The 18,546-nt window shown below is 44.0% G+C and overlaps 1 protein-coding gene across 10 annotated transcripts in view; it reads right to left on the bottom strand.

The window, feature by feature from the left end:
• Nucleotides 1-18,546, bottom strand: part of AFF2 (ALF transcription elongation factor 2) — a 455,915-nt gene that overhangs the window by 64,548 nt on the left and 372,821 nt on the right. The window lies entirely within an intron of this gene.

Raw genomic sequence — 18,546 nt, 5'->3', positions numbered from 1 at the left:
TGTGAGGGGGAGCATTCAGTACACTGCGGGTTTCCCGGCAGAGAATAAAACCCTTCCAGGCAAAGGCCATATACATCCTACAAAGCAAATAATCGTGTGTTTTCCTAGGAGTTGAAGTATTTTTCGATTCCCTATGCTCTATCTGTGGGACCCTGTTCAACTCCGCTAATGCACACTGCGACTTTTAACACATGCCCATATTTGATCTGTCACACGTGCTTTGTTTTTCCTTACTAGAAAGTTAGACATGGTTTGCTGTGTTTCAGTTTCCAAATTTCAGCAAACAGTAGTAGAGTTTAATATTCATGCACTTAGATGGCACATCGTAAAACTGACCTTGGGAGTCATCTATTTATTGGGGAAACCACCTTTTGACAAATGCTTTTGGTAACTCAGGGACAAAACGCCTTGTGCCAGGCATACAGGCATACAAGGTACAAAAGTAAACCACTCAATCCCCAAATCTACAAGGTCTGATCAAAACAACCTATCATTGTATCAAACTATAATTTAGTCTATTACACATGGGCTGTTGTAGTAGAGATTTGTTTTGGGGGCATCAACTCCTCATAGTTGTTGGTATGTGAATGACGTTATTTATTTCATTAGCTTAGAAATGTCTATGTGCTTTATAAGGTGCACCTGTGTAACAATGAGCACGTTGAGGGCCAAAGGACATTAATGCACGAAGAGTGCCAGCCAATTCCTTGCTCCGGCTTCAAAATCTGTCAGTGAAATCTGGCAGAGTCATGTGCTTTCCATAATAAACTTGTTCCTCCGCCCGTGGCTGTTGGATCCCCGCAAGCCAGTGAGCTGTTCTGAGTTTGAAGCAAGAGAATACACCTTGGCCAAGAGGAAGCATGGTAATGAATAATGAATGCCCTCTCCCCTTTGCTGGTGGGGAGGGAAAGGGAGGGGAGGGTTCTTCACAGATGACTGACTTTGAGTGGCAGGCAGAAGGTTGGAGAACAGAGATGGTAAGTGGGCAATGATTTAGAATCAAGTGTTGGTGTTTTACTGAGAACATCCTCATAACTGAAGAGAGCAGGAATGTCTGACTGCCCATTAATAAATGGCACCAAGGTATCTAAACCCTGTCGGCAGCCCTTCCAGTATCAGAAGGGATCAAAGGGAGGAAAAGAAGGTTCTTAGATACGAACTGCTTTCCATTTCTTCTTTCTTCTTTTTCCAGAGAACGTAAGAGAGGGAGATGAAACAGGTTCACTAAATCCCCCAAAACCAAAACTACACTCCATGAGGACCAAATGGTGTAGCATTTGAATTACTGTTTAGCCACAAATTAGCACCTCTTAAGAGCTTCACGTTTTTGAGCCATTGGTTTTTGATAAATCCTGATTGGCAAATGTGAGAACAGATGTAGGTGTGCCAGATGGTTTTGCCAGACTTACTCAGATCTAACTGCCAGACTTCGGGCCAACTAAAGCTGAGAAAATTAAAGAAATAATTTATTCTCTTTCTCCTGACTCTGGGGACTGTTCTCTCTGTGCCCGCTAGTTCAAGTCGGCGAGAGGGGTGGGGTGGGGGGTGGGGGAATCACTTATTCAACTTCCTGAAATAGACCCAAAGAAGGAAAGCAGAAAATAGTTTCAAAAAATTAAAACATGCTGAAAAATAGTAAAAATGCCCATTATCACTTATCCAAGATTTTATGAGAAAATGTTTGATTCCTTTGAGCCAAACAGTGTTTACAGTTGCAGCAATGAAAATTCTAATTTTGTGCTCTAATGAACACAAAACGATCCATACTCAACCTTGGCAAAACTTATAATGACTGTGTAATTGAAGTGACTCTGTCACATTAAAATATTTCATAAAATTACGGAAAACTGCCAAGAAGGAAGAACATGGACTGGGAAGCCTTGGATATTTGATACAATACCCACACCGCCCCCCTGTTTTGTAAGTAGAATGAATCGGTTTACAGAATTGAAGAAGACCATTCATACCTAACACCAGCTTACCAATCCATAAGATGTTAGATGCTTTTGAGAAGGAGCCACACGATGAAGTCATTTTATTCTAAGCATTAAACATCAAGCTGTCATTTACTTTTGTTGCAATACCTTCAATATACTTAAAATGCTGTTAAATTCTTCCTCACTATGTATTTGGAATGTAAAAAAGGGAAGGTTTTCCTATTTTCCTGGTGACATCCCCTAGTTAGAGTCAACTAGTGCGTCTCACCCACAGCGGAGGCTCTGGGGAATCACCGTCTCCAGCACAACGAAAAATTGAAATCATGGTGATTCACGAGTGTAGACACACAGATTTGGAGAGAACCTGGATTCCATCCTGGTTCAGAGACTACAGAATAGACCTGAGGCCTAATTCCCAGTCTCATTCTCTTCTGGCTTTTGAATTCAAAATTGGAAATATCCACTTCCATATTGAGCTAAGGGTTTTTGTCTTCGTGTCCTATGTGCTAAGTCCAAATACTGGCTCAACGGCCGCCTTCTAAACTAGGAGGCAGTGCCTATACAAGTAGAGTGAAGCTTAAAAATGTGTAATTGGGACCCAGAATAGCCAAAGCAATCTTGAAAAAGAACAAAGTTGGAGGAATCAAACTTGCTAATTTCTAAACCTACTACAAAGCTATAGTAACCAAGACAGCATGGTATGAAAATAAGGACAGATATATAGATCAATGGCATCAAGCCATTTCAACAGGGAAAGAATAATAGTCTTTTCAGCAAATGATGCCTGGACGACTGGATTTCTACATGCAAAAGAATGATGGTCTTCGGTCCTTCACCTCAGACCGTACATAAAAGTCAACTTAAAATGGATCAAAAACCTAAAACTAAGACCTAAGAACTAAAACCCTTGGAAGGCGTGGACCTTCATGATATGACAACTAAAGCACAAGGAACAAAAGAAAAAAATAGGGATATTGGATTTCATCAAAATTACAGACTGTTGTGCCTCAAAATACATCATCAAGAAAGTGACATGACAATCCACAGAATAGGAGCAAATTTTTGCAAATCAAAAATCTGATAAGGGACTTGTAGCTAGCATATATAAAGAATTACTACAAATAAATAATAAAAAGACACAGGATCTGAATAGATATTTCTCCGAAGATATAAAATTGGCCAGTAAGTCCACAAAAGACGCCTAACATCATTAGTCATCAGGTAAATGCAGATGAAAACTACAGTGAGTTCTCCCTTCATACCTACTAGGATGTCAATAATCAAAACACAGACAATGGCAGGTGTGGGTGATGTCATCCAAAAAACTGGAAGCCTCATGTACTGCTGATGAGAATGCAAATGGAGCAGTGACTCTAGAAAACAGTCTGGCAGAATCTCAAAAGGCTGAACCCAGAGTTATCAGAGGACCCAGCAATTCCACTCCTAGGCATAGACCTAAAAGAGCTGAAAGCATGTTCACACAAAAACCTGTGCGCGTGTGTTCACAGCAACACTATTTGCGAGAGCCAAAAGGTGAAAACAACCCAAATGCCCATCAGTGGAGGAACGGACAAACATGATGTGCTCTATCCAGAAGATGGACTAGTATTATTCAGCCATAAGGAGGAATGAAGTACCAATTCGTGCCACAACCTGGACGAACCTTGAAACCATCACGCTAAGTGAGGGAAGCCAGGCACACAAGACCACATGTTGTATGATTCCATTCAGATGAAATGTCCAGAATAGACAAATCCATAGATACAGAGTGGTAAGGGCTGTGTGGAGCGACACAGCGGGGAGTGACAGCTTAATGGGCACAGGGTTTCCCTTGGGGGTGATGAAAATGTTCTAAAATTGATTGTGGTGATTGCTGCACAAATCTGTGAATATACTAAAACCCACTGAATTATACACTTTAAATCAGCAAACTGTATGTTTCGTGAATCATATCTCAAAATAGCTATTTTAAGAAATCATGCTATCATCCGAAAAGCTCCACTTTATATGTCTACAGTGAAGAAAGTTTTAAGAGAGGGATAGACATCACATGGGATGTTGATCTAGACAACACGGGTATTCATGTTCATCTAATTCTTGAGACCAGAACTCCACTTTTCCAGTTCACTTTTACCTGCTCACAGTGTGGCTGTGGCCGAAAGACTCTGCTCAGGACGACTGTCTGTTGATTCAGACTAGTGGCCCCTTTAGCGGCCCCCTTGGCAGGCTGGTGAACCTTCCAGGTTGTGCCCCAGTGGCTCTGTACACCAACAGTAGGTTGGCTAAAGAAACTTCTGTTTCTAGCTTGGGGGAGGTACCCTCAAATGAGGATCAGTTTGCTTAACTCATGAGTTGACACCATTAATGCAACCCAGCTTTACTTACTGCAGCATATCTCACAGTAGACTGATATTCCACAGACAAAAGCTTTCTAGGTCAAACAAGCTGGGGAAACACTGCATTAAACTATATTTCCCCCTCTTAGAGATGCATTAAGGGCTCAAAATGCAACTTAGAAGAAAACCCTTTTAATCCAGCATTTCCCAATACTTAGTTGACCAATCTCCACCAAACACACCCACCCACATACACTGTTTTGTCTCCTGAATAACACCTATTAACATCTTTCAAAACACTCTCTATGGGTCACACTTTGGGAAAAGCTAACTTAGACCATCAAATTAGCAGAAGGAAGAGAGAATCATCACCGTGAAGCTAAACCTTAAAGAAAATGAACACGATGCATAACGCTCAAATCCATAGAACAGTGTTTCCTAACCGTTTCCACATCTTGGTCTACATAGGAAAGGACTGGAATAGTATGGTTTGTAGTCAAGAGACTCCAGTGCCCCTGGGCCCTGCCATCCCGAGGTTTACAAGGATCGGTATATCTGCATTTCTGTTACCTGTGCCACTAAAAAGTTGTGGGGCAGCTCTGCTCTGGACAATGTATCAGAAACCCCCCCTAACTGTTTTCATGTTTGAGAATGAGAAGATAAACTGTGTGGGTGACCCCTGACTTATCTGGACATCAGAGAATTTATACAGATACCAGCACAATGCTTTTCACATCACTGTGACACTGACTATAGTTTTCCTGGGAAAACTGCTAAATCCAGGAACATAACTGGATACTCTGAGGAATCCGACTGGGCATGACCACATCTAGGCACCGGGAAATTTTTTCCCCATCTTTATCGAGATATAAAGGACATACGATGTTGTGTAAGCTTGAGGCACATGACATGATAATTTGATAGACTATATTGCAAAAAATGATTGCTAAAGTAAGTTCGGTGAATACAACTGTCACTTCACATAGCTACTGTGTGTGTGTGTGTGTGTGTGTGTGTGTGTGTGGTGAGAACTTTTAAGATCCACTCTCTCAGCACCTGTCACGTATACAATACAGCATTGTTAAGGACCGTCACCATGCTGTGCATTAGGTCCTCAGAACTTATTCATCTTACAACTGGAGGTTTGTACCCTTCAACCACCCTCATCCATATCCCCCATGCTCCCTCCCCTGGTAGCTACCAATCTACTCTGTCTCTATGAGTTTTAGTTTTATTAGATTCCAAACATATAAGTGAAATCACACAGTATTTGAATTTCTCTGTCCATCTTATTTCACTTTAGTATAATCACCTCAAGGCTCATCCATGTTGCTGCAGATGGCAGAATTCCCTTCCATTTTTGTTTGTGTGTGTGTGTGTGTGTGTGTGAATAATATTCTATTATATATCACATTTTCTTTACTCATTCATCCCATGTCTTGGCTGTCATGAATCATGCTGCAATGAACATGGGGGTGCAGCTCTCTCTTTGAGATCATGATTTCATTTCTTTCAAATGTATTTCCAGAAGTGGGATTGCTGGAATGCACGGTAGTTCTATTTTTTTTTAATGTTTATATATTTATTTTGAGAGAGAGCACCCATGCACGCACATGCATGCACGCGTGCAAGTGAGGAAGAGGCCGAGCGAGAGGGAGAGAGAGTAAATCCCAATCAGGCTCCGTGCTATCAGCACGGAGCCCAGTGCGGGGCTCGATCTCGGGAACCATGAGATCATGACCTGAGACAAAATCAAGAGTCGGACGCTTAACCGGCTGAGCCACCCAGGTGTCCCCTGGTAAGTTCTATTTTTAATTTTCTGAGAAACCTCCGTACTGTTTTTCACAGTGGCTGCACTAATTTACACTGTCAGCAACAGTGCACAAGGGTTCCCTTTTCTCCACGCCTTTGCCAATGCTTGTTATCACTGGTCTTTTTTATACGAGGACACTATGAATGGTTCTCATCGTGCTATTTGCACAGGAGCCTTGGTTATTCAAAAGTTCTATGTGCTTCCTGTTGGTAAGTGCATGCTCTGGTTAATCAACTGGTGGTGGCTGAGCCATTGAAGAAGGATTAGATTATAGCTCGCATTGTTTCTCGCCAAGGGTACTCACGCTCTTCTAATTCCTTAAAAATCATTCTCTCTACATTTGATAGTTCTGTTAACCAAATCATTTTGATTAACCAGGGCACTTCTTTCCCCAGGCTTGTCAAATATCAAAAGCAGAAATATAACATTTTTTTTCAGAGATTTTGTTTTTATCATTCACTGGCCACATGATTGTCGTTCAGAATATGAGGTATATTTATGATTTCTGTGGCAGTAAAAATTATTTTAAACATCCGATTTCAGAAGGTTTCACAATATACTTTCACCTAAAAGACAAATCCAATTCGACATGAAGTTTCATTACGAAGCAACGGTTACATGTGATGACCCTGGTTATTGAAAATTGAAATGAAGTGAGGGGAAGCTAACACCAACGTGTATGAGATTCTGTGTTCTTTGAATGACACAAAGAACTCAATATATCTAATCATCTCTGTTATGCCCACTGGGGAACTGAGCTCTGGTGATATTGCACAAGGTTGTTTCTTGATTGCTGGGAACCCAAGTATTAAGCCTTATGCCACTTACATCAGTACTTAAAAAAGCTTTGTGTGACCGTTGGATCATGGGAATTGTTCTACTTTCCCTCTCTTGGTTAAAGTAAATAATAGTAATAATCTGGGCACAAAACTCATAAAAGAAGGGTGCCAACCAATCAGCCCAGGCCAGCATTTTGGCTTCTATGCTTCGTGTCTGAACTATCTCAAACCCAGCAGCAGGCATTAGGCACATCATCCCTGATCGAGTTTTCTCGTGCTCTGACGACTGGCCTAAGCACTGAGACTCTTCACAGGAACACAACAGGGGGAATCATCTCTCTCCTACCTGTTGTGAGTTTCGCCTGAGAAACTGGAGGGCTAAGACGTGGCATATACTTTGAGGAGCTCCCCTTCCGCTGTTTCCCTCTCTTGCGCATAAAACCATTCTTTCTGGCTCCCCCCAACTCCGACTCAACTCTTCTGTCTTCATGAATCAAATCAGCTTTTAAGTACCTTTCCTCCAGCCCTTCAGAGTCAATGTCACCCCAAGGTTACCAGAGTCCCCTGATGTGTGGCTTCTCCTCCTTCCTTTCTTCCAGTTTCCTCCTTCCCTTCTTGTGTCCTAGAGGCTCAACATATTCTGTTTGTAATATTCTCAATTTCCACTGGGAGCAAGGGTTTGAGAGCTGGGGTACATTTCCGAATTGGGATCTTCTGGTTAGTTGTGCTACACTCTGCCGTCAACATAACTCTGGATTCTTTTTATAGTTCACAAAGGCAACAAGCAGGAAATGACTGCTAGGTGAGCCATGCCTACAAAGGTAGTAGTATGACAGCCTCAATACCCGGTATCACCATCCTCTCTCCCCTTATCCTGCCCTCCCTAATTCTGCCCTGTCGTCGACCCAGGATCTTTGAGGACTTAAATCATTAGGCAAATGGTTTTTGTTTTTTTGTTTTTACTGTCTATTTATTTTGAGACAGAAAGAGAGCCGGGGAGGGGTGGAGAAAGAGGGAGACAGAGGATCCGAAGCAGGCTCTGTGCTGTCGGTGCAAAGCCCAAGGCAGGGCTCGAACTCACAAACCAAGAGATCATGACCTGAGCCAAAGTCAGATGCTCAACCAACTAAGCCACCCAGGGACCCCATGCAAAATGGTTTTATGGCAAGCATTTGAAGTACAAACAATAGTGAGTCCTGCCACTACTAGTAAAATATTTAATGTGCATGTTAAAAGCTACACTTTGATTACTGACCTGTTAGCCAGTAAGTCTCCAAAACAATTCAAAGTAAATTTCCCTAATATGTCCAGTTATTCGACACTGCCTGAAGAGTTGCTAATGAATGTGCTGCCTGAACGAGCAGAAAGATTGGGAACTTGCAGAGCACGGGCCTGGCTAACGTGCCACTGGCATCAGAAAACAGTTCATCCCACACAAAGTTTCCTCTGGAGTGTGTTCCTCATCCAGAGGTGATTTGCCAATAAAATCAGCCTCGATTATTGCGAGTGTAAGAGCAATCCCCGAGGGAGGAGATCAGGCAATTCCATTCTAGGAGATGCTGTATGAGGCAAAAGTAACCTTGTGGTGGTATTATTTCCTGAAACATGGTCTTGTTTTGGTTTCTTTCATACACATTGATATAAAGTGAGGGATTTGCCGAAGTACCGGTGGAGCCATCCAACAACTGCTGGGACTATGGGCCCGTGGGGAAGGCGCTTCTCAGCCTTCCCAGCTCTGAGGAAGAGGACCAGTGTGTGTGTTTTGGCACTGGCTGCTGTGTGTCCCATCCTGCTAATTTCTGAGCATCAGGATGGCCTTTCAAAAAGAGGAGACAGCATGTGCTATCAGCTGTTAGCTTCATAACCTTTCTGTTTCCTTGTCCCACAGTGACAAAAGTGTGCCTTCTGTCATTCTCGAAAATGCTTAATGACATCAAGTGCAGCTGACACCTTTGCCCCTGTGCCTTCCCTTCACGATCAAGAATGGGGCTATGTTCTGCGGTCGGCAGCTGGGTATAGACCAGGAGAATGAATCATCCGTGAGGTGAAACTCTAGTGCTATAAAGACAGTAAAACTAACTTTAAAATGCCTTGGAGTTAAAACCAATATGGAGTACAGAGTTAGTAACCCACATGAGGGCCAATAAGGAATTCAGTAATTGTCCAAAACACAGAGAAATGACCATGAGATGGATGGATCTAATAGACAGACACATATAGTACGATGGTAACTGCTAAAGTGGACAACGAAGGAGGCTAAAGGGGATGGCGAAGGTACGGGTGGGAGGAGTTGCTCTTTTGCACAGGGTGGTTGTCCAATGGTGTCGCTCTTGCACAAAGCCTTTAACATTCCTCTTGGAGCATTCGCTATCCACAAGGGAACATCACTATCGTTTTGACCCAATATTTGCGTGCATTTCCTTCGCTGGCTACTTTTTCAACGTCCATGGCTCTGAGTCACCGTCCTGGGCTAGTTTACAAAAGTGAAACCCACTTTCAAAGATTTAGCACCTGTCGCTAAGCACCGGTGGAAGAACCTCCCACGCATGTGATGGCATTCTCCAAGGGGATCTCCCAACAGGCTTTGCGCCCCCATGGCGTCCCTGCAGAAGGGCCCGGCCGTGCTTAGTTCTGTCATGGTCCGGCAGCCTTCATCTGGGTGGATTCAAAACCACACAGCATTTTTCTAGTTGCTACGCGTATGTAAACAGATGTTTCTACGGTGCTAGGAAATAGCAGGGTCTCCCGTTTCCTTTAAGCACCCTCCCCTACAATCTTGTTTCAATCGCGTCAAATCCATTTTTGGCAATAGGTGGGGTTTCAGTTATATGTGAGCGAGTGTACATATATTTGTGTAGAGGGCATATACACACATCCACACCTCTCTTTTTTGTTAATTTTTTTTAAGGTTTTATTTATTTTTGTGAGAGAGACAGAGTGCGGGCAGCGGAGGGGCAGAGAGCGAGGGAGACAGAGAATCCGCAGCAGGTGCCAGGCTCTGATCTGAGCGGTCAGCGCAGAGCCCGATGCGGGGCTCGAGCTCACGAACAGTGAGATCATGGCCTGAGTCAAAGACGGACGCTCGACCGACTGAGCCACCCGGGCGCCCCCACACCTATCTTTCAAGCAGGTTTGCTAGCGTGTCAAATTTGTCGCATCACAGCTTGAGGCAAGTGAAACTTTCACTTAGCCAGTGTAGTAATCTGCATCTCTACTGAGTGGAAGGGAGATGAATAAGGGGTGTTTCCAGTGTAGGTGTTATTATTAGCAGACTCCTGGTAGCTCACACTGCGGGGTTTGATGATGCACGGTGAGCTTCAGGGCTTCCGTGGAGGTGTACAGTCATAAAGTCCCTGAAGCTGCTAAAAAAAAAAAAAATAGAAAAAGCCACAAGGCTTTTCTGAAATATTTTCCCCAACAATGTGGCATGCACATGTGGGGATATGGTCTTGGAGGAAGGAAAGCGGTCAAATATTAGGGGGTGATGAGGACAGAGAAAGAGAAACCAAGGAAGAGATTTCAGAACTTCTATAGTTATGGCTGCTCTGTCTGCCTATCACCACCAACTCCATCTTGGATGTAAATCACCACGGGGCAGGAGGGGATACTGAGGCACAGAGTACATAAATGCGTATGTATACAGAAACTGGGTTCTAATGACATGTAATCTATCCCCGTGCTGTAAATTCTACAAATGGAAACACTTCCCTGTGGAAGAATGGTTTACCTTTTTTTTTTTTTTTTAATGTTGGCTCTCTAGATAACTGCTTTTGGTTTAGACAAAAGCTTTAATAAAAGCAGAAACTCTATGCTTCCTATTTCAGTCAACTAAATAATAACTCATGACCCCAGGCTCCTGACTTTGAACATATTTTGTGGTCGATGGAGGGCTGATTTACTGTTTGGAGTCCTGTGTGTAGTTACCATGGGGGCATGCCTCGTTTCCCTAGAAATCAAAATAGCCCTACTGTGCTTATGTCTGTGGCTGATAAAAATACATTCAGAGAGATTTTTTTATGTCTGTGCAATGAATTCAGAAAATGAAGCTAGAATAATAATGTTATGTGCCATGCCCAAAATACTAGACGTTTGAATAATGTGGAAGGAACCATATGAAAGCACAGTTTTTAAAAATGTAAGAAACAATCAAGGGTCGATAAAGCCACAAGGGAGCAGCCCAATGCTTAGAGGAACCCTGCGTGCGTGGAGATTGACATAAAAGTCTGCAGAAAAGGATTAGCCAGATCTAATCAGGAAGGATTTGATAGATCTATTTCTCTGCAAACAGTTTAAAAAAGGTTTCTAATCCTTCCCTAACTCTAACCTTTAACTTTCTAGAACAAAAGAATCCTTTTTTGGCATTTTCTTAGTTTTGCCCATACTGCACTGCTCTCCTCTTAATGTCAAAAGCGGGGCCCGAATCTCTGGCTGTGTCCCGGCATGTGTCCCTTCTTTGCTCTCCTGTGAGTCACAAACGTGGTATCATCACCTTCCATCTAGAAAAGTGCCCCCTCTCCTTGGCTGCCTCGACCTCCCAGACACGGCTCACAACACAATCTCTGCTTTCTTCTTGCCATGCCGTTTGCGAGTGCTGTCCGGCTCTCTTGAGTGGCTCTCCCTACATGGTTCACCCAGGGACTCCTGTGGAGCGGGGGCGAGCCCACACCAAGCAGGTGGCTCGCTTCTTCCTCTGGGCCTCGTGAGATGCTGCACACACTTTCCTCTGCTTTCCTCGCAGAGCCTGTCTATTCTGCAGGGCAGCGAGGCGGCCGTTTCCTTAGGAGAGTGAGGACCTTCAGGGCAGACACTCTACCTTACTCCTCTCCCCATCGACCGAGCCTGGAACAGTTCATGTTTGTCAAAAGGACGCACGTGCATGGCTTGCCTGACTTTCTAGCAGATCGGCTACGTGCTTCTGAGTTTTCAGCAGCTTTCTGAAAGACTGCCGAACGCTGATGTTAAAATAAAATTGTAGCTGGAAATTGTATGCACCCCAAAGTGGGCTGGGCTGGGTGAACAGATGAAAGAGTTGTCTGTTCTCATCTAAGCGGCATATGCTAAGAAGCACAGGGTTAGAAAGTTGCCCGGTGTTAACTCACCACCTCAAGAAAAGAGGTGCTCATGATGCTTTTGAAAAGATCAGAGATGCTAATGAGACAAACCAACGAGCTTGCAGTTTTGAAGAAACTCTTCCTTATCGATATAAAGTTACCATAATTGAAGTTGGCATAATTGTTCGAATGCCAGCAAACTTGCTGGTTCGTTAAGATTGGAAACATTTGAGGCCATACTCTAAGAAGACAAACTGGTATAAAAAGTGCGCCAGTAGGACTTCACATTTTTTTTTATTTAAAAAAAGTTTTTTAACGTTTCATTTTTGAGAGAGACAGAGCACGAGTGGGGGAGGGGCAGACAGAGAGGGAGACATAGAATCCGAAGCAGGCTCCGGGCTTCGAGCTGTCAGCACTGAGACCGATGCGGGGCTGAAACTCATGAACCGTGAGATCATGACCTGAGCCAAAGTCTGATGCTCAATGGACTGAGCCACCCAGGCACCCCACTCACTAGTAGGACTTTAAAAACCACCAACAAATTTGAAAGTGAACGTGTGTGTCCTAAGAGGTGATGAGAAAGAGGCAGCGGGTCCACAGTGGACAGAATTCCCGGCACCCTGGGGTTCTGGGCAGTCATCTGGGATTGCTTCCATGATTCGAGTCCCATTACCAAGTGAAAAGTAGGATGGCCAGAACTTTGGGCTGTGCAGATGCCTGCTGAGACCTTCTGCATCCGATTTTAGCTATCCGGACAACATAAACAGCACCATATATGCAGCCATTTAAACAGAGGTTTGATTGCTCTCTTTCCTTTAACTACCCTTAAAATGGCCAGAGCCGATTAGAGGCTGCCTACACTTTGGCTGGTGTCACAGGGAGCGCACTGGGCTGGGTGCCTCACTATCAGGAAATGACTGGGCCTTTATGACGCTCACTGGGGACTGCTGGCTTCACAGATCTCACTCAGAGGGACCTCACCCAAAGCTCCCACTCCCCTCGCTGAGGACCACCCCTCAGGATAGTCCCCATTTTCCTTTCCATGGCTGACTTGTAAATTAGCCTGCTCATTGCAAATATTCTTATTAGGGACTGGACGTAAGTTATTGGGCCCTGGTTTTCTCAAACTACCTACGGAAGCCACACTCCCGTGGGGTCATCTTATTTCCCATGGCCCTGCGCATCCAGTTCTGTGTTCCACAAAACACTGTGTCAGGTCGGGCTGTCCTCTGGCCAAACACATTTGGGAAAACTTGGCTAAGACAAAGGTAAAGAAGCCTCTTTCTGCAGGACTCCTTCGAGCCTGCATTACTCAAATATGCACAGGGCACTCCAGGAAAGGGTGCTGGAGCCTTTTATTCCCAAAGGAGAAGACCCCGCAAGACTGATGTTTGGTGGAACACAGTACAGAATCCATTGCTCCATCATTCTGAGACGATGTGGTGATTCCGGCGATGTTCTGCACAGCGGTGATGTGCGTGTGTCCGAGAGCGTCATAAGAGATAGGGATTCTAACGGCAAAATTACCTCTGGTTGCGAGAGGTCATTTAAATGACTCAACTCAACATTCTTGGGGCCACGCCAATCTTCTATCTAACGTATCTCTTTAAGATTCTAATGATGTGGCTTCTTGTCCCTCATTTCACGGGTACACAAGACAGAAATGAAGGGAAATGGCATTCTCTGGGGGTGCGTGTGTGTGTGTATGTCAACAGGAGTATTATACATGCGATCTTTACAGTGTGCCTGCTTGTGTGCATCTATATCAAACCTTAACATCAAATATTTCCTAAAATAATTATAAAACAGGATTTCAAGCTTTGGCTTTTTTCCCCAAGAGGTGGAAGAACCAAACAAATAAGGTAGCTGAGGTCTGCGGCAAGGAAGGAACATGTACAACCCCATACCATAAGCTAGTGTTCGATTGAGGACTGGATCCCACGTCTATGAACTCATTGTTTATGTTTAGTAATAGGGGAGTAAATGATGATTCACAGTAACGAGTTAGGGCTCCTCAATGCTGAGGTCCCTAAGTCACCATTTCTTCTGAGCTTTGGTTTCCAACCTGACCTTGCACTGCCTGCCACCTCAGCACCAGTGGCTCAAACCAAGTCTTTAAAGTCCTGGTGCAAATGTCCCTCCTCCCCCCCCCCCCCCCGCCTTCTCCACCAGCGCTAACTGGAAGCACGTTCTGTCCTTAGAGGCTCCTTGTACTCTATCTGTTTCCTACTTAACAAACATCTCTATCTTGTATTTAGTTCTTTACAAACCGATTTTATCTCTCCTACTGGACTCTAAACTCCTCGAGGGTAAGACCTGTGTCAGATTTATTTTTAATTCCCTCAGCATCTATCGCGGTTCCCGGAACGCTGTAGATTCCCAATAAATATTCATTGGGTGAATAAATGAATAATGCACAAACACCATGGGCAGGACAATCTTTGTGGCTATTTGTCAATTTCAATAATGAAACCACCGTATCTGTAAGATGGATTGGCTCGTAAATAAAGCTGTAATTTCCGAAGCAGAGTGGATTCTGATCCTGATTTGTGAAAGACAACAACTACGTTGTTTAACGTTGTTAAAGTGTAAAAGCAAGGAAGAATGTGATGCTTGACAACTGTGCTCCCTCTCCCTCTCTCTCCCTCTCCACCCCCCGCCCCTCCTTTTGGTAACAGATGTCAACCTCGGTTAGATTCAACTCAACTTATTAGTGCATGGCTTTTAGCCAAAAGCAATTCACATTTGCAGAAGTGTACTATCACATATGTCTTAATAACAGAAATGTGTTTTTAAAAAAATGTATGTGATAAGTCACATATGGTAGAAGAAATCTGTACATCTCTCAGGCCTTGTTGTCACAATGAAAGCTTGAAGATAATTGCTGCAGACCATTAACAAACAAGTGAAAGTCTCTCTGACACATTAAAGAGCCACAGTTTGAACATACTAATCAAGCTTTGATATCGGCATGGCTCCAGCAGACTGAGAAATATACCAGCATCTCTTGTCCTGATCACTGATCTTAAGAACATTCCATTTTGATTCTTACCCTCAGAGGTAATATTTAATGTTTCAGGGTAGAATCATTAGTGTATCCAGGTACATTATGGGCTTACCTTCACTAAGCATATATTTAATTTCTCCTTTCTATGGAGTGTAATTAATGTGTACCACGGTCCCCCTGTGGTGTCGAAAGAACCTTACAACCATGAAGGCATTAAAAGTAAATTGAACAAGTGCTTGAGAAATGGGGAAGAGGAAGCAAACCCTTGGAGGGGAAAACAGACCAACTAAATGGATATTGTGAGTCATTTACCATCACTGCGATTGAAAGTATGCTTAGCCTTAGTTAGATCTTGGGGAGTAATGGAATTTTGGAACATGCACGTGCCTTTTGCAAAATACCCATCTACATACAACTTGGAAGGCTAGCAGTATGCTCTAGGTCTGTGTTCACCGGTTTCTGACACATAGCTGTTCTGTCAATAGGTCTCATACGCGTAACGACTTCAAAGATAGTAAATTAGGAGCGGTCTGTTTGCTCTGAATGAGAAATGAGAATTGGGTGGGACATCATCCTCAGATATCCAGAACCCGTGAAAAGGGCTCAGTAAACACCTGCTCAATGTTTTAAAGGCCAAAAAAAGGGGGGGGCTGATAAGTTTAACTTGCACAGTCATAGAAAAGCTTACATCTGTGCCTTTTTCTTCTCTTTATTTTATTTTTAAAAATTTTTAAACATTTTTATTTATTTTCGACACACAGAGAGAGAAAGAGCACAAGCAGGGGAGGGGAAGAGAGAGAGGAAGACACAGAATCTGAAGCAGTCTCCAGGCTCTGAGCTGTCAGCAGAGCCCAACACAGGGCTCGAACCCATGAACCGCGAGATCATGACCCAAGCCGAAGTTGGACGCTTAACTGACTGAGCCACCCAGGCACCCCTGCTTTTATTGTATTTTTTTAAGTTTATTTATTTTGAGAGAGGAGGAGAGACAGAGAAAGAGAGAGCACAGGAGGGGCAGAGAGAGAGAGAGAGGGAGAGACAGAATTCAAACCAGGATCCAGGCTCTGAGCTGTCAGCACAGAACCTGATGCAGGGCTCAAACCCACCAACCGCGAGATGACTTGAGCTGAAGTCGGACGCTCAACCGATTGAGCCACCCAGGTGCCCCTGTGCCTTTTTCTACCTGACCAATGAGGGCAGAGGTCAGCAAGCTTTTTCTGTAAGGGGCCAGGTAGTAAACAGCTTTGGTTGTGTGGTTTGTACGGTGTCTGTCACAACTAATCTCTGCCACTGTAGCACAAAAGGAGGCACAGACAATACGGAAACAAATGAGTGTTGCTGTGTGCCAATATAGCTTTTTTTATAGGCACTGAAATTTGAATTTCATGTAATTTTCACATGTCATGGAATATTCTTTTGATTTCTTTTCCCCAACCATTTGCCAAACCGTGCACCAGACGACGACATCCAATCACACATATGATCACGTGCACCAATGTGCGTTCATGCTTTATTTGTAAATGCCTCCAGACCTCTACTTTTCCAGTAAGACTGTATACACTTTCCATCGTGCGCTCCATCAAATGTCAATTCTGGCACAGAAGATCAAGCCAGTGCCTGGTCAGAGGCAAAGCAGCTCAGATGAACCAGAGCACATATAAAAACCAGAGCATTTTATATGTGGCGTGAGTCGAGAATAAGAGGGTAGTGGATGACTTCATCTGTCACAACAGACGGCCCCTTCCGGTCTGACACTCTAGTTAGTATACGGCCAACCATCTCCTGAAGCCTCCAGGCCAGGTTCCCGGAAGGACTGTTTTCTGGGATGTGTCCAACGTGTTGACCTGCTCATTCAGTCACAAAAACATGGGTTGAACCCTTACTCTATTTGAGGTCTCAGTGCACTGTGTGTAACCAAAATTCTCCGTCAGACATCAGAACCAGAAAGAGGACCGCTACGCACAAAACTGTAAAAACTCCGCTTTGGCTATGCTGTCAGTGTAAATGACCCACGCTCTGGAATTTCTGTCCTTGAGCTAAGGTCTTGAAGAGATCTCTCTTCTTCAAGCGCCCAGTGGTTGCGGCTGGGCGGCTGGGCTAGGCGTCGTGAGCCCGCATGTAGCCTGGTACCCAAAGGCACACCAAGAACAGCATCCTACTTAATTAGAAGACAATTCTAAGCATCTACCAGTTGATTGTGAGGCTTATTACTAAGCAGATTTTCAAATATATTTACACGTAAAAAGCTCCATATTCTATCACTAATCTTCTGGCTCTTCCGGTTTTCCCGTTTTCTCTTTACCATACGACTTATGGTGCTAGACATTAGATGGAGTCTTGCCGTGAATTAGCCAGAACCCATAATATATATATTGTGTATATATATTGTGTATACACACACACACACACACACACACACACATTATCTGTAAAATCGAATCCTTACAAGGAGCATGCCAAGATGGAGCCTAGGTCTTACTTCCTATTGGGGGGGTTTGAACTTGGAGATGTCTGCCCCACTGAGGGCCTGGGCTTACCCTCCTCCAGCCCTTGCCCCATCCCTTGTGACCTGGGGCACACATCTGCACACAGGTGGACTGGAGGGAAGGGTGCAATAAGACTAGGGGAAAGAAGATTGCTAATGGCCCACCCAGGGACTAGCAGTCCTGGCCTCGGCCTCATTAGCGCCACCCTCTAATCCCGCCACAGGCTGGCGGTAGAGAAGCCTTCAGGGCATAGACAGGAAAGAAATCAGGCTGCAGAGAAGATTTCAACCCCAATCAAACAACCAGCCAGAAACTCAGCTACTGGAAATACTCCCCTAGGATGACTATAGCACAATACATCTCCAGACGACAGAAGCTCCTCGAGAGGCTACAAAAGCCGATAAGGAATATTCTGTGGCCTAAGAAAAATGAATTTGAAAAAGGACACGAAACCTTTTGGAAAAATGAATTAGAGGTTGGATTTAATGGTGTGCTAAACACTACCCCGGTGACTTGGAAAAGCAGCCTTCTTGCCATCGCTATCAGTTGACCCATTCTCCCAGAAACTATTAAAAATCAACGCACTCCCCCATTTCTGCATTCAGTGCCCACGACAACGGGACAGGGCTACCCTGATTTAACGCGGAGTTCCTTGAGGCATGATACTGCGAGGCCTGTAACAACCCAGACAGGAGAGCAGGACTTCCCTAGGCCATATGGCTGGTGGGCCTAGTATGCATTAACAGTGCAATCAGATGTCACAAACCCAAATGACAAGGCAAACATCCTTCTTAATTTGAAAGTCTCCCTTCTGGAAGAGGCAGGATGTCCAAGATGTACTATATTTAAAAGAATACGGCGCTGCTTGTTTATAATTTAAGAGTGTCCCATAAAAATGCCTTGGCAATAGCTCTCTGTTAGCTAGAAAAACCTTTAGTTGAATATATTTTTATGAGCTTTTCATTAACAGGGTAGCAAGGCCTTGATGCCAAGGTGCCGAAGCTCCCCACGTGGCTGGAAATCACTTGGCACATTTTTAGCCATTTAAGTCTCTGTCGTAGGTCCAAGGTTTGCAATTAAATATATAATCTTTTTAGCATGCGCAAAACCCAAAGGCCTGAAGTGCCGTGCCTCGAA

The sequence above is a fragment of the Neofelis nebulosa genome, chromosome X (genome assembly GCF_028018385.1).
Source record: "Neofelis nebulosa isolate mNeoNeb1 chromosome X, mNeoNeb1.pri, whole genome shotgun sequence".
In the NCBI taxonomy this organism is placed as follows: Eukaryota; Metazoa; Chordata; class Mammalia; order Carnivora; family Felidae; genus Neofelis; species Neofelis nebulosa.
The sequence above is the reverse complement of the archived record's forward strand: the minus strand, read 5'-3'. Positions and strand labels throughout refer to the sequence as shown.